We start from the raw sequence: 6,000 nt of genomic DNA, 5'->3' as shown, positions 1-6,000 counted from the left end.
ATTACAGCATAATGGAAGGATCCACTTGACTAAAGTATATGTGATAGGTCTTCATAAATCTGATTTTTCATCAAGTAATACATAGCAAAACAAAGAAAACCATCTTCATCTTACTTTTTCAGTGGTAGTTAGCTAAAAATAGAGACAAGCAGCTATTTAAATTGCAAGCTGTTTTAAATAGGAAAAAACTTTTTTTCATTTAAGAAGGAGGAAAGAATGGTAATTAAAAAAAAGAATAAAATAAATAAAGAGCCCTGCAACAGTAACATGCATTAGATGCTTTATTTGCATTATATGACCACATACAAAACTGTTAATTGTAAGAGTATATACAACATCTCCACCTCAAAAATAAGAAAAATCTGCTTCTTCATTTCATCACAAATACACATGTAATGATGCTGATGCAAAGATACTTGCATGAAAATATATTGTTTATTATAATACTGTATAGGTTTAATTTATTTGATAAAGAGTAATTGGAGCCACACTGGAAATTACTAACTTCCCCTGAAGTTATGGGAAGTGTTTGAAATGCTCTGCCTTCTCATCATAAGACCCTCAGGGAAGGGATTTTTCCTTATTCATGTCTTTACAGATTTTTTTTAGAAAAACGAAACAATTATTTCCACTCTCAATTTTAGGCCTCCAATTTGGAAGACTAAGTTAGTGTTCTACAGTCAACAACAGAAGGCAATTCTATGGGGCTATTCAGACCATCTGTGTCAGAAGTCAAAGTGCTGCCCTATTTTAGGTGTTCTGAATCACCTTACGGAAGACTCCCATATTTCCCCATTAATACATACAACTTAGGATGCCTATATAGAAACAATGTAGCTGCATGTAAATTGGTCGGTACTATTAAAACTTCTTTCTGCAAGACCAAGAAATTATAAGTATGCACTTCACAGTCATGAAATATTAAATACCACTGCATCATTTTTACTCTACTGCATTTATTTACAATTGAACCTAGTCTCCTACATTCTCTTTCTGCTCTCCTCCATATTTATGTTTAGATGATTGAGAATATATACACATTATCTTGTTTCTCCTTTTAAAATCTGACATGACACTAATGATTCACTTTTCCACATAAATCCTTCTCTACCCTGCCCCCACCCAAACAAAGAAGCAGAATTAGAAAACCTTGGATTAGAAATTACTTTTTGAGTATTTTTGCCTTTTACAGGCAAACATGAAATCTCTTTTGTAAGTGTAATATGGTGCCATCCTAAAGCCAGTGAGGTTATTCACCCCGTTACTCTTATTGTAAGGATGTTTTGGAAGCTGAGTTTCCTGATGGCTGGAAATTTTCTTCTCATTTACAATCTAAATGTGTTCATAGCACATGTATCTACTTGTGTCTTGACTATCATCAGCCTTAATCTAAATGACATCTTACTTCCTCTCTGAAGGGTTTCTCTAACTAATGCCTTTCTAGTCAATTGAATTTGTTCTTTTTTTTTTCTACACTAGCAAATTGTTTTAGTCTCCCCTTGTAATACATGCTCTTTATTCCTTTAATTCTAGGAGTTCTTTGGATTGTCCTGTCAGCAAAGTATAAATAATTGCCAATGGTAGCAAGATCCAAAGGATAAAAATGGAAGCCAGACTTTCTCATTCAGTCTAAAAAAAATCCAACAAAATCTTTACACCACTCTTGCTGTCAACCGTTAGTTTTGTAGAAGGATGGATTTTCACAATAGTAGCACATGCAATTTGTTTGATATTTTGAAGTTTTAGAAGAGAAGCTGCTATACAAAAGGTATGTAAGGAATTTACTTGTTATAGTGAAACCTCCATGATGAGAAAATGTTCACAATAGATCTGAATGATCTTAATTTATCTCTGCTTATTGTACAATTTGCAAATTTTACATCACTTGACAGAGAACTTCACCTAAGAGTTATATTTTTGTAGGCCAATAAGGACTATGTTGAAGTTCTGCTTCTACCTGGTTAATATAAAAAAACTTACTTGACCTTAGTGATAGCAGATGTCTAATTTTGATGCACGTGAATAACTGTATTAGTTCCACAGCAAAAGTAATATGGGAATCAAAAGTTGTGTTATAACTTCTATAAAATTGTGATTGTGCAATATTGAAGTCAGAGATTCATCAAGATTTTGTGAGTTCTGTTCAGAACAGCTTAAACCGAAATGCTTAAATTTGTCTATGTATAAAAATATATAATTATATAAATAAAGCCAGACGGATTTTAATGGAGTTGCTGTTGATTTACAAGTTAATTGGACTCATAATCAATAAGAATAAGGAAAAAGAGTGATGATAACAATGGATGAGAAGCATTTTCTTATCCACATCCCCAAGTTTTGAAAATCTTTAAATGGGTAAAATTAGAGCATTTAAAACCTTAAATCTATGTCTGGATTTTGTTTTTAAAAGTGCCAGTCAGAGTGGATATTGCAATTTTGTCTGCACTTAATAGTGACTACACCAGTTATTTCTGGTGCTGACTATTGCTGTGCATCAGGTCCTACATATTTTGAGATAATCAGTCTAAATGATATTTTAAATTCAAACAGCTCCTAAACCCCTGTGGCCCTTCTTTTAAATATTAAGTGTATTCCAGCCATGTTTATGAAATCCATTTAACTTAAGGGCGCAGGTCTCAGTAGTAGAAGCTAAACTGTAACAGTCTGACTGTGCTGACACATGAGCCTAAAAGCAATGTGTCCCTGTGGCCAAGAAGTCCAGTGGTATCCTGGGGTACAGCATTGCCAGCAGGTCAAGGGAGGTGATCCTGCCCCTCTACACAGCCCTGGTGAAGCCTCATGTGGTGTGTTGTGTCCAGTTCTGGGTTCTGCAGCACAAGAGAGACATGGAGTTCCTGGAGCAGGTCCAGTGGAGGGATATGAAGATATGAGGGATTGGAGCACCTCACTTATGAGGAAAAGCTGAGGGACTTAGGCCTATTTATCCTGGAGAAGGGATGTTATCAATATATACAAGTATCTGAAGGGTGGATATCAAGAGGATGAAGCCAGGCTCTTCTCAGTGGTGCAAAGCAGTAGGACAAGAGGCACAGGAAGTTCCACCTGAATATGAGGAAGAACTTTACTGTGCAGGTGACTGAGCACTGGAACAGGTTGCCCAGAGAGTTGTGGAGTCTCACTGGAGATATTCAAAACCCACCTGGACACAATCCTCAGTAACATGCTCTAAGGGACCCTGTTTGAGCAGGGAGGTTGAACTAGATGACCTCCAGTGATCCCTTCCAACCCTTACCCATTCTGTGATCATATGACTCTGTGGTAACTGTCAGTGAGATCCTTTTCATCACCTGAAGCCATGTTAACACTTTTTCTTCTCTCCTGTGCACCTTGTCTTTGTCCCTCGGCTGGCCATGTAATGTGATAGAGCCACTCCTGCCCCATGCAGCTGTCATGTTCCTCCAGCATGTGTCTGTATTTCAGAGGTGCACCAAGTGAAGTGAGGATGGATGGAAAGCCAGGACCAGCAAGCCCTGGAGATAATTTTGCTTGGCTTCCTTTGCTCTAGTCCTTCACACACAGGCAGGTTTCAAACATAGTGGGGAGGAGACAGGGGCAGCTTGGCTGAGCCATGACTGTCTTCTGGCCTTGGCATCATGCAAATCCCTGAGGATTCGATTAAGAGACCTTTTATGTGGACAGTTAGAAGGTCTGGGTTTAAAGGCATTCTATCATATGTCACACGGGCCTAGCAGCATTAAACACACTATTGCCTAAATACTTTTAGAACCTAACATAATAAGGTCATCTTCTGACAATGTATTTTTAAGGTTTTAAAGTTTAAAGTATTTTCATTAATTAATCATAATAATTTTAATTATCAGAAAAAAATTGAGTTTAAATACGCTGAAACTTTAGCTTGGAAAAATGAGAAGAAAACTAGGAGCCATCATCACTGGAAAATGAATAAAAAGTTAATATCAATTAATATATTTTAAGTAAAAAAACCCACCAAACCAAAACACAAAAAACCCCAATCTGCTAAGGACCACAAGTAACCTGTTGCTTTCTTCATATTGTCCTTTTCATTGTGAGTCATGTAACAGACATTATCCTGGCATCATGGGTTTGAATCTCAGTAACTGCCTTGAAAAGAGTGGGAAGGATTTTATTTTTTAACAAAAGCAGCTAGTGAAAAGTGACTTGGTAAAGGTGAGAGTTGGCTGAAAAAAACCCCAGCTGCCTACTCTTTGCCCAAATGCATGCTCTTTGGAGCAGCTGGAACTGAACCTTTTGACACTAAAGGATGCAGCTTGTTTTGCTTCATGCTATATCATCTCATCCAGCAGTATTAACAGCATGCATCAATCAGACTGTCTTTGACAAAGAACATGCAAAACATTTACAAGTTTCTCTGCTTTAGATTCACTGTAACACACTAACTACTAAAAGTGGAGGACCTCTCAAAAGGTACCTTTTGCTCTGTAATTAGCTCATGGTTTCTCAAACAGGAAATCAGCTTCAGGGGTGGTGGTTTTTCTGCAGCTAACATAACCGAGGTAGGAATTGTCTGATCTTTGTAGGTTTTTAAACGGATACTTCTGTGCAGAGTTGATGGATAGAGTTAAGTATGCCTGTCACTACATGAAAATTTCTCATAAAGCTATAAATAAGTGCATGTAATTACTAAAATGATAATTTCTTCACATTCCAATGTAGTTGGGTTTTTTTTCAATTCTGCATTTAGCTGTCTTGAGAGTTTGTATATTTATGAAAGATGGAAACCAAATAGAAGAAACCATATGCTTATGCAATAATATGCTAATAACTTCGTTTCCTCTTGTCCTGGTTTTAGCTGGGATAGAGCTCATTTTCTTCTCAATAGCTGGTGCAGTGCTGTGTTTTGGATTCAATATGAGAATAATGTTGCTAACGCTGATATCTTGGTTGTTGCTAAGTTGTACTTACCCTTGACTTAGGGTAAGGACTTCAGCTCTGCTCTGCATTGGTGCAGCCTCACCTTGAATATTGTGTGTTTTGGTCACTGCAATATAAGAAAGATATTAAGCTCTTAGAGAGTGTTCAAAGGAGGGCAACGAGGATGGTGGAGGGCCTTGAGGGGAAGTCAAATGAGGAGCAGCTGAGGTCACTAGGTCTGTTCAGCCTGGAGAAGAGAAGAGTGAGGGGAGACCTCATTGCAGTCTACAGCTTCCTTGGGAGAAGCAGAGTGGCAGTCACTGATCTCTTCTCTCTGGGGACCGGTGACAGGACCTGAGGGAATGGCCTGAAGTTGTGTCAGGGGAGGTTTAGGTTGGGTATTAGAAAAAGGTTCTTCACCCAGAGAGTGGTTGGGTGCTGGAATAGGCTCCCCAGGACAGGGGTGACAGCACCAAGGCTGACAGAGTTCAAGAAGCATTTGGATGATACTCTTGGGCACATAGTGTGACTCTTGGGGATGGTCCTGTGCAGGGCCAGGAGTTGGACTTGATGACCCTTGTGGTCCCTTCCAACTCAGGATATTCTGTGATTCTGTGACTTTTCAGTGTCTCATCCTCTGCAGGTGAGGAGGTGCACAAAAGCTGGGAGGGAGTATAGCTGGGGCAGCTGACTAAACTGGCCAAAGGGATATTCCATTCCAAAGAAAGTTATGCCCAGTGCATAAGCTGGGGGGAGTTATCTGGAAGGGGGGCCAATCATGGCTCAGGGACAGGCTGGGCATCAGTTAACATTTGGTGAGCAATTGTATTGTGAAGCACTTGTCTTTCTTGTGTTTTATCTCCCTCTCTCCCTCTCATTTTTATCTCTGTTATTATTATTATTATCATCATTATTGGTTTTTTCCTTTGTTTCAATTATTAAACTGTTCTTATCTCAACCCATGAGTTCTATTTTCTTTTCTTTCCTGATTCTCTTCTCCATCCCATCAGAGAGGGAGAAGGGGAAGTGGGTGAGTGGCTGCGTGGTACTTTGTTGCCAGCTGGGGTTAAACCACAACACCTCTAAAACATGAACAGGGGAAGTTTTGCTTGTTTGAGGATTTCA

This window comes from Neopelma chrysocephalum, unplaced genomic scaffold (assembly GCF_003984885.1).
Source record: "Neopelma chrysocephalum unplaced genomic scaffold, ASM398488v2 Primary Assembly neopelma1_24, whole genome shotgun sequence".
Classification (NCBI taxonomy): domain Eukaryota; kingdom Metazoa; phylum Chordata; class Aves; order Passeriformes; family Pipridae; genus Neopelma; species Neopelma chrysocephalum.
This window is presented reverse-complemented; position numbering follows the sequence as displayed.